The sequence below is a fragment of the Zea mays genome, chromosome 3 (genome assembly GCF_902167145.1).
Source record: "Zea mays cultivar B73 chromosome 3, Zm-B73-REFERENCE-NAM-5.0, whole genome shotgun sequence".
Lineage (NCBI taxonomy): Eukaryota > Viridiplantae > Streptophyta > Magnoliopsida > Poales > Poaceae > Zea > Zea mays.
Window position 1 is genome coordinate 106743548 of NC_050098.1, and position 13811 is coordinate 106757358.

Sequence of the window (13811 nt, forward strand, 5' to 3'; positions counted from 1 at the left end):
GCCCCAATGCCCCCTCAAAGCAGAATGTGCCGCAGCCTGGAGCAGGCAACCGCTCTCAGCCACGTTACAACCATGGGAGACTGAACCACTTGGAGGCTGAAGCAGTTCAGGAGAACCCCGACATGATAGTAGGTATGTTTCCAGTCAATTCCCACATTGCAGAAGTGTTATTTGATACTAGAGCAATGCATTCATTCATTATTGCATCATGGGTAGAAGCACATAATCTTCCAATAACTACCATGTCAACCCCCATTCAAATTGACTCAGCCGATGGTAGAATTCGAGCTGATAACATTTGCTTGAATGTAAGTGTGGAAATAAGGGGGATAGTGTTTCCCGCTAATCTTATAGCAATGGGTACTCAGGGAATAGATGTCATCCTAGGGATGAACTGGCTAGACAAGTATGAGACAGTTATCAGTTGTGATAAGAGGACAATCAAGTTGATGTCTCCACTAGGAGAGGAAGTGGTGACCGAGTAGTCCTGCCTGAGCCAAAGAAAGGAAGTTGTTATTAGATAGCTGTTGATAGCAGTGAAGCAGATCCACTTGAGATTATCAAGGTTGTGTCCGAGTTCCCAGATGTGTTCCCAAAGGACTTACCAGGTATGCCGCCAGAGCGAAAAGTTGAGTTTGCCATAGAGCTTCTTCCTGGAACTACCCCCATCTTTAAGAGAGCTTATAGAGTATCTGGACCAGAGTTGGTTGAGCTTAAGAAGCAGATTGATGAGCTGTCAGAGAAAGGTTACATTCGGCCAAGCACCTCGCCTTGGGCCACCCCTGTCCTATTCGTGGAGAAGAAAGATGGCACCAGAAGGATGTGTATCGATTATCGAGCTCTGAATGAGGTCACGATCAAGAACAAGTACCCCTTGCCTAGAATAGAAGACCTGTTCGACCAGTTGAGAAGAGCCAGCGTGTTCTCCAAGATAGATCTGAGGTCAGGTTATCATCATCTCAGGATCCGACCTTCAGACATTCCGAAGACGGCATTCATTACCAAGTATGGGTTGTATGAGTTTACTGTGATGTCTTTTGGTTTGACAAATGCACCAGCCTTTTTCATGAATCTGATGAACAGTGTATTCATGGATTATCTTGACAAGTTTGTGGTGGTATTTATTGATGATATTCTGGTATATTTTCAAAGCGAAGAGGAGCATGCAGATCACTTGAGGATGGTTTTGCAGAGATTGCGAGAGCACCAGTTGTATGCAAAGTTGAGCAAGTGCGAGTTCTGGATTGATGAAGTCCTGTTCTTGGGTCACGTAATCAACAAAGAAGGATTGGCTGTGGATCCAAAGAAAGTGGCAGACATTTTGAACTGGAAAGCGCCAACAGATGCCCGAGGGATCAATAGCTTCATTGGAATGGCCGGATATTATGGACGATTCATTGAAGGGTTCTCGAAGATTGCGAAACCAATGACAGCTTTGCTAGGCAACAAAGTTGAGTTCAAGTGGACCCAGAAATGTCAAGAGGCCTTCGAAGCGCTGAAAGAGAAGTTGACTACAGCGCCTGTTTTAGTCTTGCCTGATGTGCACAAGCCTTTCTCAGTGTATTGCGATGCTTGTTACACTGGTTTGGGATGCGTGTTGATGCAAGAGGGAAGAGTTGTGGCTTACTCATCCCGACAGCTAAAGGTTCATGAGCAGAATTGCCCAATCCATGACCTAGAGTTGGCAGCAGTGGTTCACGCATTGAAGACATGGAGGCACTATCTGTATGGGCAGAAATGTGATGTTTACACAGACCACAAGAGTCTGAAGTACATACTCACTCAGTTAGAGTTGAATATGAGGCAGCGAAGATGGTTAGAGTTGATCAAGGACTATGAACTGGAGATTCATTACCATCCAGGCAAAGCGAACGTAGTGGCAGACGCTTTGAGCAGGAAGAGTCAGGTCAATCTGATGGTCGATCATCCGATGCCTTATGAGTTGGCCAAAGAGTTTGATAGGTTGAGCCTCGGATTTCTGAATAATACGCGAGGAGTAACAGTTGAGTTAGAACCCACCTTAGAGCGGGAAATCAAAGAAGCGCAGAAGAATGATGAGAAGAGCAGTGAGATCCGGCAACTAATTCTGGAAGGCAAAGGCAAAGATTTTCGGGAAGATGCAGAAGGTGTGATTTGGTTCAAAGACCGCTTGTGTGTTCCCAATGTACAGTCTATTCGGGAGTTGATCCTCAAGGAAGCTCATGAGACAGCTTATTCGATACACCCTGGAAGTGAGAAGATGTATCAAGATCTGAAGAAGAAATTCTGGTGGTACAGAATGAAGAGGGAAATCGCAGAGCATGTGGTGATGTGTGATAGTTGTCGACGGATCAAGGCAGAGCATCAGAGGCCCGCTAGATTGTTGCAACTGTTGCAAATTCCTCAGTGGAAATGGGATGAAATCGGTATGGATTTCATAGTCGGATTGCCTCGCACTCGAGCCGGCTATGATTCCATTTGGGTAGTGGTGGACCGCTTAACCAAGTCAGCCCACTTCATACCTGTCAAGACCAACTACAGCAGTGCAGTATTGGTGGAGTTGTACATGTCTCGGATCATTTGTCTTCATGGTGTGCCAAAGAAGATAGTGTCAGATAGAGGAACGTAGTTCACCTCTCATTTCTGGCAGCAGTTGCATGAAGCCTTGGGTACACATCTGAATTTCAGTTCAGCCTATCATCCAAAGACAGACGGTCAGACCGAAAGAACCAATCAAATCCTTGAAGACATGTTGAGAGCCTGTGCGTTGCAAGATCAGTCCAGATGGGACAAGAGGTTACCTTATGCAGAGTTCTCCTATAACAACAGTTACCAGGCCAGCTTGAAGATGTCACCATTTCAGGCGCTCTATGGGAGGAGTTGTAGAACTCTGTTGCATTGGGATCAGCCTGGAGAAAAGCAAGTGTTCGGGCCAGACGTTCTACTTGAAGCTAAAGAGAACATCAAGATGGTTCGGGAGAATTTGAAGATAGCACAATCAAGGCAGCAAAGTTATGTAGACATAAGAAGAAGAGAGCTGAGTTTCAAAGTTGGAGATTTTGTCTATCTGAAAGTGTCACCGATCAGAGGAGTCAGAAGATTCAGAGTCAAAGGCAAGCTAGCACCCCGCTATGTTGGTCCGTATCAGATTCTCGCAAGGCGTGGAGAAGTGGCCTATCAACTCAGTTTGCTAGAAGGCTTGTCCGCAGTGCATGATGTGTTTCATGTGTCTCAGTTGAAGAAGTGTTTTCGTGTGCCAGAAGAGCAGTTGCCAGTGGAAGGTCTGGAGGTCCAGGAGGACTTGACCTACATAGAGAAGCCAGCGCAGATTCTTGAGACTGCAGACAGAGTCACCCGGAGGAAGACTATTAGAATGTGCAAAGTCAGATGGAGTCACCACTCTGAGGAAGAAGCAACCTGGGAGCGTGAAGATGATCTGATGGCTAAATATCCTGAGCTCTTTTCTAGCCAACCTTGAATCTCGAGGGCGAGATTCTTTTAAGGGGGATAGGTTTGTAACGCCCTGAATTTGGGGGTAGAATTTTTTCTTCTTTTTACTCACCAAATTTAGGCGTTACTCTCTTTCCTTTTCCCGTCTCGCTCCTTCTTCCTAATTTCAAACCAGTATAGTGATAGGTGTTCGTGTCATGTATAAACAAAACCTAGGTATCATGGGTGTTGCATCATGCCGAAGCGCATTTCTTTGTCTGATGTCACGTGTTCGTCTCGTCCCGATTCGGATTTCGGTTCGCGATTGGTTTTCGTTAGTGGTCATGCGTGTCGTGGGTTTGGATCCGCGGTTTGGCACAGCCCGGCCCGCGTGCCCCCGGCGCCCCCTGCCCTCCCTATGCGCCCCCCTGATCCATTTGTCTCATTTGGTTTCTCCCACGCAGTAACCTCCCTCTCCCTCTTCCACCTCTCTCTCTCCCCCCGTGGTGCCCTAGGGTTTGGAGTCGAGATCGTCGGAGTTTGGATCCCCGAAGGTGAGTTTTCCCCTCCCCTTCCCTCTCCCTCTCTCTCCTTCCCTCCCCTTCTTCTCCCTCGCGCGCCGCTCCCTGCCCACGCGCCCGTGTGCCCCCTCGGCCCCCCGCGCCCGCGCCATCCCGCGGCCGCGCCCGAGCTCCCCTCGGCCGTGTCCCGCGCCACTCCCAGCCCTGCGCCCGTGCGCCCTCTCGGCCCCCCGCGTCCGCGCTGTCCCGCGGCCGCGCCCGAGCACCCCTCGGCCGCGTCCCGCGCCGCTCCTGGCCCCGTGCTCGTGCGCCCTCTCGGCCCCCCGCGCCCGCGCCGTCCCGCGGCCTCGTCCCGCGCCGCTCCCAACCCCGTGCCTGTGCGCCCTCCCGGCCCTGTGCCCCGCGCCGCCCCGGCGAGCCGCGCCCCCGGTGAGCCCCTCCCCGTCCGCGCCCGCCCCCGACGAGCCCCTCCCCGGCCGCGCCCTCGGTCGTGCCCCCCATGCGCCCTCGGCCGCGCTCCCTCGCCCGCGCCCTCGCCTGTGCCCCTGCCCGCGTTCGTGCCCCGGCGACTCGCGTCCTGTGCGCCTGCACGGTTCGCGTGCTGTCGGCACGCGTAGCGTGCTCTCGCGCATGCGACCGTAGTCGCGCTGCGTTTAACCCTCGTTTAATCCATTTTAATTTTGTTTAGTTAATGTGCTGCGTCGCGCGCTTCGCCGCGCGACGGTTCATTCTAATTTCATCTTTATTAATGTGTTGCGTCGCGCACTTCGTCGTGCGACGATTCTTTTAAATTTATATTTATTAATATGTTGTGTCGCGCACTTCGTCGCATGACGATTCTTTTAATTTATATTTATTAATGTGTTGTGTCACGCGCTTCGTCGCGCGACGATTCGTTTTTAAATGTAGTTCGATTGACGTAAGTCGTCGTGCGTTTCGTCGCGCAACGCGTAACGTTTATCTTTAATTAATGCAAGAATCTCGTTGCGCGCTCTGTCGCGCGGCGAGTCTTTCAGTTCTTAATTCAATTTAAATGCTGTGTCGCGCGTCTCGCCGTGCGACCACTCCCTTTCATTCATCTTTATCTATTTATAATGATTAAACATGGAACATGACCTTACTTTATGCTAAACGCAGTGTCCAAACTAATGCCCTTCTGTTAAGCGAGTAGTTTAATTTATAATTGTGTAACGTGATCGCTTCTCGACCGTAGACTCGACTGTCATTTCCTCTTTCTCTTTTAACCGTAATTGCGAGCCCCGTGTTGAATGTCTGTTTATTTATTGCATTCTATTGTATGGTGTATTGTTCCTTTGTATTAAATGTGTGGATGTATGTATGTTTGCGCTCGTACAGAGAACGATCTGGTTGAAGAGCCCGAGGAACTCACAGGAGAAGCCCCTGAGCAGCAGCTCGTTGGTGGAGGCAAGTGTCCCTTGACCTATCTTTGTCCTATCCATTCTATAATTCACTTCCCGCATTTACACAGTTATACCTAAGGATTGACTAGCTTTTGTTATCCATGTCCTTGTTTACCTATTTGGGTTGGATTATTATTGGTTAGCTTTATGCTATTGCTTAACATTAATCAATGAACATGATGAGAAGTATCTATGATACGATGTTTTCCTCTTATTTATGATGATATACTTGTGGCATTTAAGAGGGCTCGAGCGGTTTCTCGAGTGCCTCTCCGTAAGGACCTGTTCGTTGGATGACCGCCCGGGAAAACCGTGCAACCATCAGGGTGGAGTGGGACGCCCTTAGCTGAATAATTAGAGGAACCAGGGTGTAGTTCGCTTAGCCATCGTGCCGTCAATGGGTCTCGGTGTATGCGGCTCGCTCTGCCAAGGTTGATTTGTCCCTTGGGGAGGAGTGCGGTACATTTAGGAAACCTAACGGGCGGCTACAGCCTCGGGGAATCTTTGTAAAGGCTACATAGTGATACCCTACTGGGTCACCTTGGTAGTTATCAATGGAGAGTCATGATCTCCGGGCAGAAAGGGAAATCACGGCTTGTGGGTAAAGTGCGCAACCTCTGCAGAGTGTATGAAAACTGATATATCAGCCGTGCTCGCGGTTATGAGCGGCCAAGGGAGCTCCAATGATTAGTTGTACTTGATCAGAGATGTTCGGATTACAGGTGGCAATGAGAATGATGGTTTTGGTATTGATTATGGTAATGGTAAGTGGTATTCTTTCCATTTGGAAAGGGTACATTTGGGTTAATAACATGGGTTAATTCTAATACTTGGATTTCTCTACTAGTAATAATAATCTGACCAACTAAAAGCAATTGCTTGACTTACCCCCACATAAAGCTAGTCCACTACAGCCAAACATGACGCTTGCTGAGTATGTTGATGTGTACTCACCCTTGCTCTACACACCTAACCCCCCTAGGTTGTTCGCGTTGCAACCACTCCTAAGGTGAAGATGAAGCCGTGGAAGGAGACTTCCAGGAGTTCCAAGATTACGACGAGTTCTAGGCGTGGGTTAGCGGCAACCCCCAGTCGGCTGTCTGTGAAGGCCACGTGTATCTATGTTTCTTTTCCGCACTTTGATTATTGTAAAGACTATGTGGATGTCTCAGACATATGATGTAATCGACTATTATTCCCCTTTTATATTATGATTTGAGCACTGTGTGATGATGTCCAGTTATGTAACTGCTGTGTACGTGAATTGCTGATCCTGGCACGTACATGGTTTGCATTCGAGTTGCCTTCTAAAACCGGGTGTGACAACGATCGACGGTTTTGGGCGCGCGGCGTAGGGCGATCGGTTTGGCGCGGCGCGCGCGGCCATCATGCTGGCGGCGACAGCAACATGGAGAAGGAGGGAGGGAGAGAGAAGAGGGGCCAGGTTGTGATGGAACCTCCCAAGTTATTAGGCCCACCTATAGTTGTCCTTGTCCAACGGACCTTGGACAACCCTGTAGATGCACTTAATCACTCAACAAGTTTAGTATATGTGTCCTTATTTCCTCGCCCAAGAGCGTTTCACCCGTCACGTAGATATTATAACACATCGGAGGAACGAATAAGCGGAAGAGATTTACAATAACTTAATTTACATTCATCAAAATATAGAGAGAGTGTAATTATTACATTACCAGGTTATAAGAATGCATAGAGTAATATTATTACAGACTTGGGAGGCAAAAACCCCTCCCGCATAAAGGTATATTGTTTTCCAAGTGGGAGGCCAACATCCTCCCGTGGATTCACTGCTGAGGTTCTCCTTTGGGCACCACCTTAGAGCAAAAACAACAAAAGTATGTTGTTTCCTCACCAACAACAACATGGGTTTGAAAACCCTGAGTACGGAGTGTACTTTCGCAAGTCTTACCAGTCAAAAGAAAAGACTCTCAAGGATATGCTGGTTTGAGGGAGTCAAGGTAAGGCAGATCAAGTATCAAAGACTGTTTTGTCGAAATCCTTACTAAAAGTGGATCCTTAAAATCCAGTTTTATTAGCATGTTAAGTTATTACCTGTGACTAGAGTTCTTTCTACCCTAGTTCAAGCACTTGACCTGCACAAGGAGTCTTTTATCAACCCGTTTAGTTCACTGGAATGCTACATGTAAGTCAGTGACCAAGTCTTCATATCCGAGAAGTAACGGTGATCCAAATCGATTAATACCCAGGTGGGGATCTCCAATCACATGACATATGTAGCACTTAACCCTTGCATATGTCAACTCGTCACCGGGTTTCTTAAGACCAGACCGGGTTCACGCCAACCGAAAGCACAGATACACCACCGTCTAGCCTCTTGCCACGGAGGGTACAGGCTACTCTCACCATCTCTCCACTCTCATTGCGTGTTGGCCTTTCTGGTATTAGTCTGCCCGAGGCAAAGCTTACCCATGATGAGGTATGTGACCAGTTAAAAGGTCCTCGATCATCAGGCCCACATCGGTACGGTCCTTAATCGACTCAGACGGAGACACTACACCGAGACTCTCTTCTCGTGCAAATCACCCGCCTGGTCTCAGCCTTATCATTTAACACCCAAAGTTTGGTACCTGGCAGAGGTACAACTTATCCGATGTTGAACTCATCACGGCCATGATGGATCCACCATCAAGTTTTATTTTTGAAAACATCCCATCCACTATGAAGCAGCACCTTTTATTTTAAAACAAAACATTTGTTTTTCTAAAGCAGGACTAAGCATCTGAAAACCTTTTAATAAAACAGGTAATCAAGAAATGGTAAACAATTCCAAGGAAGGAAATGCAGCAATTGGTTTAGCACACAACTGCTATCACCTAATGCATCATATAAGGTGATAAAGATTTTAAAACAGCAAGGAGGTGGCAAATGCACCGAGGCTTGCCTTGTGTTGTAGTGGAGTTGGGCTCTGTTCCACAAATATCAAAATAAAAACAGTTCCCGGCAGGTGGATTTTCTATTGATGGAGCAGTCTCCTCTTCTTCAACACTCACTTCTTCGTTTTCTATACATAACCATATATAACCATGAATGCTCATGTGATGCTTATGAAAATGCAATGATAATAAAGATACAACAAGTTATATCTTGAATACAACTTTCCTTCATGGTGCACCAGGGAAACTATGGTCTTCTAGGTCAACACCTTAGTAGGGTTAGACAGTTTTGCCCTAAGGAGCTAGGGTTTTGGGTTTGGGAATCAAACAATGTCCATCATATGTCAAACTTTACCCATGGGTTCTAATTATCAAATTAAATTTACCCAAAAAAGTTTTATGATTTTTCGAGTCTTCAAATAATTTCTAAAATTCCAAAAGTCTAGGTTTTGGCCTTCTTAAATACTAAATAATTTCTGGTTTGGGCTAAAAATCTTGGAACCATTTTTATTAAATACTAGAGAAATTTAGGAGTCCAACAAAATTGGTCTCATATTTTTATCATTTTCTATGATTTCTTAGAATTTCCTAATTCTGGTAGAAAAAGAAAAAGGAAAAAGATGAATAGTGATGGGCTGAAACCGGCCTCAGTCGGCCCACACACAGGTGAAAGCGCGCCCGTGCGCCCCCACGGTGTCAGGTTTACACAAAGGACCCTGGTTATTTGAAAAACCCTTAAAGAGGCCATTGCACTATTTCTCAGTGTCTCTGACATTCACAAATAGGCCCTTCCCTTTCTAATCCTTCACAAGGCGAGGTCCCCGACCGTGGACGGCGGAGCAGTGGCTCGGACGAGCCTGTACAGGCTGAATAACGCAACGACCGACGCTCAGGTGTGGCTGACACCTAATTCTACCCCTAACGACCATAACCCCTCAATCAATTGCAAAGTTCTAGCTCCTAATCTCTCTGTCCACGGTGATAGCACGAACTACGGATGAACCGAGGCATTCCCGATGATCGTACGTGTTCTAGCTCAATTGGCCGGGTCGAGAAGCATCAAGAGCACACAAGAGTGCTGAAACAAGAGCGAAGAGGGCGTGAACGGACCTGCAGAAGGCTGGCCACGGCGCGGCGTTCACGGAGGCGCGGAAATCCAATTTGGGGGAAGAGAAATTGGAGAGCTATGGTGACTAATCGGAGGCAGGAGCGGGTGCTCTGGCTTCGTGATTACCTAACTGAGCTAGTGGTATGCTCAATTTATAGAGTACAAGGGCGGTGACTCCTAATTTTGGCATGGCGTGTTGGCGGCCGGAGAGAAGGAAAGTTAATGGTGGCTCAGTCGTGGTGTTCATCGGTGTAGCGGTTCTAAAATGGTAGGCCTAGGCGTGCCACAGTTACTACTACGCAGTAAAGAGCCACAACGTGGCATAATTGTGGTCGTCGGAGTACCATGGTGATACCGGCGGTCCGGCCACGTCGCTCGGCTACAGGCGCAAGTGATAAGCTTCACCACGCGACCAAATCCACTTCTCTTCCGATCTTCCCCCCGGTACTATCCTGCCTGAGTCCTGCACGAATCACCGCGAATCCTTGCGCGGTGGTCACCGACGACGAGGGGGATGAATCTGAAGATTTTTTAGTACTGTACCATGTCCACCACCTTCAGTCGTTCTGACAGCCCAAATTGAGGAGCAGTTTTCTCCAACTTTTATGTGATAGCCCACTAATCTTTCTGTATCAAAGTTATTGATCTATAATCCATCTTCAATTTTGCTATAGCAACCTTGATCATTCCTTTACTCAATCGAGCTTGAATCAGGTCTAAAGTTCATCAAAATTTATTGTCATATCCATTTCAGGTTTCAGTGGTGACTGACAGCCCGACTTTAAACCTATTTATCTCCCATTTCTGTACAACACTAGTGCTTAGTTACTTAACAAAACTTGTACCCCTAACATAGCTTTACAAGTTTGCTATATTGATCCAGAGCAAAATCCTTAAGAATTTTGAGATATAGAGCTCCAAAGTTGACCCCATTCAACTGAATTCAGACTTAACCATATGGAGTGCATGGGGTGCTTTTTGCAAATAAGTCCAAATCCCACTATTTGTCTTGCAAATCCACAAATATAGAAAACACATGATTTGTGGTGTTCTATCACTTTGGTATTTGCACTTGGATCCAAAAGTGCACAAAATTTTCAATTACCCCCTTAGAGTTTCAATTAGGGTTTCTAGGGTTTGTTTTTAGGGTTTTGGGCACATTAGGGTTTTGGTGCCACCAAAGTCCATCAAATGTGAAACCTTAGGAACATTTCTCATGAATTTTGAGGTTTTAACTTATTTGGGCTTCACTTACATCCATAAATCTAATTCGGGGTTAAGTACTCTACCCTGGGGTTAATCACACATCAAGTCACATCATTACAACTTCTTTGAAATTTTTACCTAGTGAATGCACTCTAGGTGTAACAAACAATGTGAAATGTCAATGCGTATGATGTTATGCTCAATTTTTAGTGCTAGTAACACCAGGGGTGTTACATCCTTCCCCCCATAAAAGAATCTTGTCCCGAGATTTAAGGTCCTAGGGTGAGTAGTGGAAAAGGAAACACGTCATATCTTTATTTCCTTGTTTGTCGTACAGAGCAGGGGGTGGTATGGGGTCATTCCATCTTTACAGACAAATGTACATATCTCACAAGTTACATGAAACTAAAAACCTAAGAAAATTCTTTTCCAAGAAGTCTTGAGTCTCCCAGGTAGCTTCATCTTCAGTATGTTGGTTCCATTGTATCTTATAGAATTTTAGAGTTCTTTTTCGGGTGATCCTATCTTTCTGATCCAAGACTCGAATAGGATGTTCTGAATATGTTAAGTTTGGTTCCAAGGTAATATCTACCACATCAATGGTTCGATCAGGAACCCAAAGGCACTTCTTTAATTGATATACATGGAACACATTGTGCACTGCAGACAGTGTTTCTAGCAGTTGGAGTCGGTAAGCCACGAGTCCGTATCGTTCAAGAATAAGAAATGGGCCAATATACCGAGGTGCCAGTTTCCCTTTTACCCCAAAACGGTTCACACCCTTCATTGGTGACACTTTCAGGTATACATGATCATTAACTTGAAAGGCCAGAGGTTGTCGTCTCTTATCCATAATTCTTTTGCCAAGCTTGTGCCTCTTTCAAGTTGTGTATGATTCGTTGGACTTTTTCTTCCGTCTCTATAACCATGTCAGGCCTGAAAAACTACCTTTCTCCCGGTTCTGACCAATTTAAGTGTGTCTGACACCGTCGACCATACAATGCTTCAAATGGTGCCATCTTAATACTTTCTTGATAACTATTGTTATACGAAAACTCTGCCATTGGTAAACATTCATCCCATTTTTGTGGAAATTCCAGAACACATGCCCGCAACATGTCTTCAAGTATTTGATTTACTCTCTCAATTTGCCCACTTGTTTGAAGATGATATGCCGAACTGTGGAGCAACGTAGTACCCAGAGATTTGTGGAGTTCTTCCCAGAATTTGGATACAAATTGTGGTCTGCGGTCCGACACTATGGTCTTTGGAATTCCGTGCAAACTGAGAATACGGGCAATATATATCTGGGCATAGGTGAGGACCGGATAGGATGTCTTGACCTGTAGAAAATGGGCTATTTTTGTAAGTCAATCAATTATAACCTAGATAGAGTCAAAACCTTTAGCCATCCTGGGTAATCCCACAATGAAGTCCATGCTGATGTCCGCCCATTTCCATGTTGGGATGGGCAATGATTGCAGTGGACCAGCAGCCTTCATATGTATGGCTTTGACACGTCTACAGGTGTCACATTCTGCCACATAGTGTGCAATCTCAACCTTCATTTTTGTCCACCAATAGTGTTGCTTTAAATCTCGATACATCTTAGTACTTCTGGGATGAATGGAATATCGACTAAGATGAGCTTCATCCAAAATTTGTTGGTGAACATCAATGTCTTTAGGCACAACTATGCGATCATTGAACCATACTACGCCTTGATCATCCTTTCTGAAGATTTGCTTTGTCGGCTTCTATTTTCTCATAAATATGTTTCATACCCTTGTCACTTCTTTGGGCATCAATAATCTTTTGCAGAAGAATGGACTCAAGCTTCAATTGGTTTAAAGTTCCCTGTGGTATCACTCTCAGATTTAACTTTTCCATTTCTTGACATAATGTGGTGTCAGGGGTCTTTACTGTAAGACAATGGCAGGAAGCCTTGCGACTTAGTGCATTTGCCACCACATTGGCCTTTCCTGAGTGATAATGGATTTCTAAATCGTAATCCTTAATCAGCTCAAGCCATCTTCTCTGCCTCATGTTTAGTTCTGACTGGGTAAAAATATACTTCAAACTTTTATGATATGTATACAAATTGCAGATATTTCCTAGCAGATAATGACGCCATATTTTAAGGGCATGAACCATAGTAGCTAATTCCAAGTCATGAGTTGGATAATGCTCCTCATGTCGGCATAACTGTCTTGAAGCATAAGCTATTACTCGGCCCTCCTGCATTAAGACACATCTGAGACCACTGTCTGATGCGTCACAATACACATCAAAAGGCTTTTCAATGTCCGGTTGAGCCAATACCGGAGCAGTGGTCAATAATACCTTCAGCTGCTCGAAGGCTTCATTGCATCTCGAGGAGCAGTTAAATTTTGTATCATTCTTCAACAAACTTGTGATTGGTTTCACAATCTTGGAGAAATCCGAAATAAATCTGTGGTAATAGCCAGCCAGCCTAAGGAAACTTCGAACTTGATGTACTATCGTTGGTGGTTTCCACTCTAGAATATCCTTGACTTTGCTGGGGTCAACCACAATCCCATTTGCGGACAATACATGTCCCAAAAATTGGATTTCCTCCAACCAAAACTCGTATTTGCTGAATTTAGCATACAATTGGTGTTCCCTTAAGCGCGTTAACACGATCCGTAAGTGTTTAGCATGCTCCTCTTCATTCTTGGAATAGATTAAGATGTCATCAATGAAGGCCACCACAAATTTATCCAACTCGGGCATAAACACCGAGTTCATTAGATACGTGAAGTGGGCTAGAGCATTGGTCAATCCGAAGGACATAACCAAATATTCAAACAATCCATACCGCGTGGTGAATGCGGTCTTGGGTATATCTTCGGGTCGAATATGGATCTGATGATAACCTGATCTGAGGTCAATCTTGGAGAATACCCGAGCTCTAGTAAGTTAATCGAACAAGATATCAATCCGGGGAAGAGGGTACTTGTTTGTCACACCCGGTTTTAGAAGGCAAACCGAATGCGAACCATGTACGTGCCAGGATCAGTTATTCACGTACACAGCAGTTACATAACATGGACATCATCACACAGTGCTCAAAATAGTATTAAAAGGGAATAATAGTTGATTACATCATGCGTCTGAGACGTCCATATAGTTCTTACAATAAATCAAAGTGCGGAAAAGAAACGTAGATAACTGCGGCCTTCACAGGCAGCCGACTGGGGGTTGCCGCTAA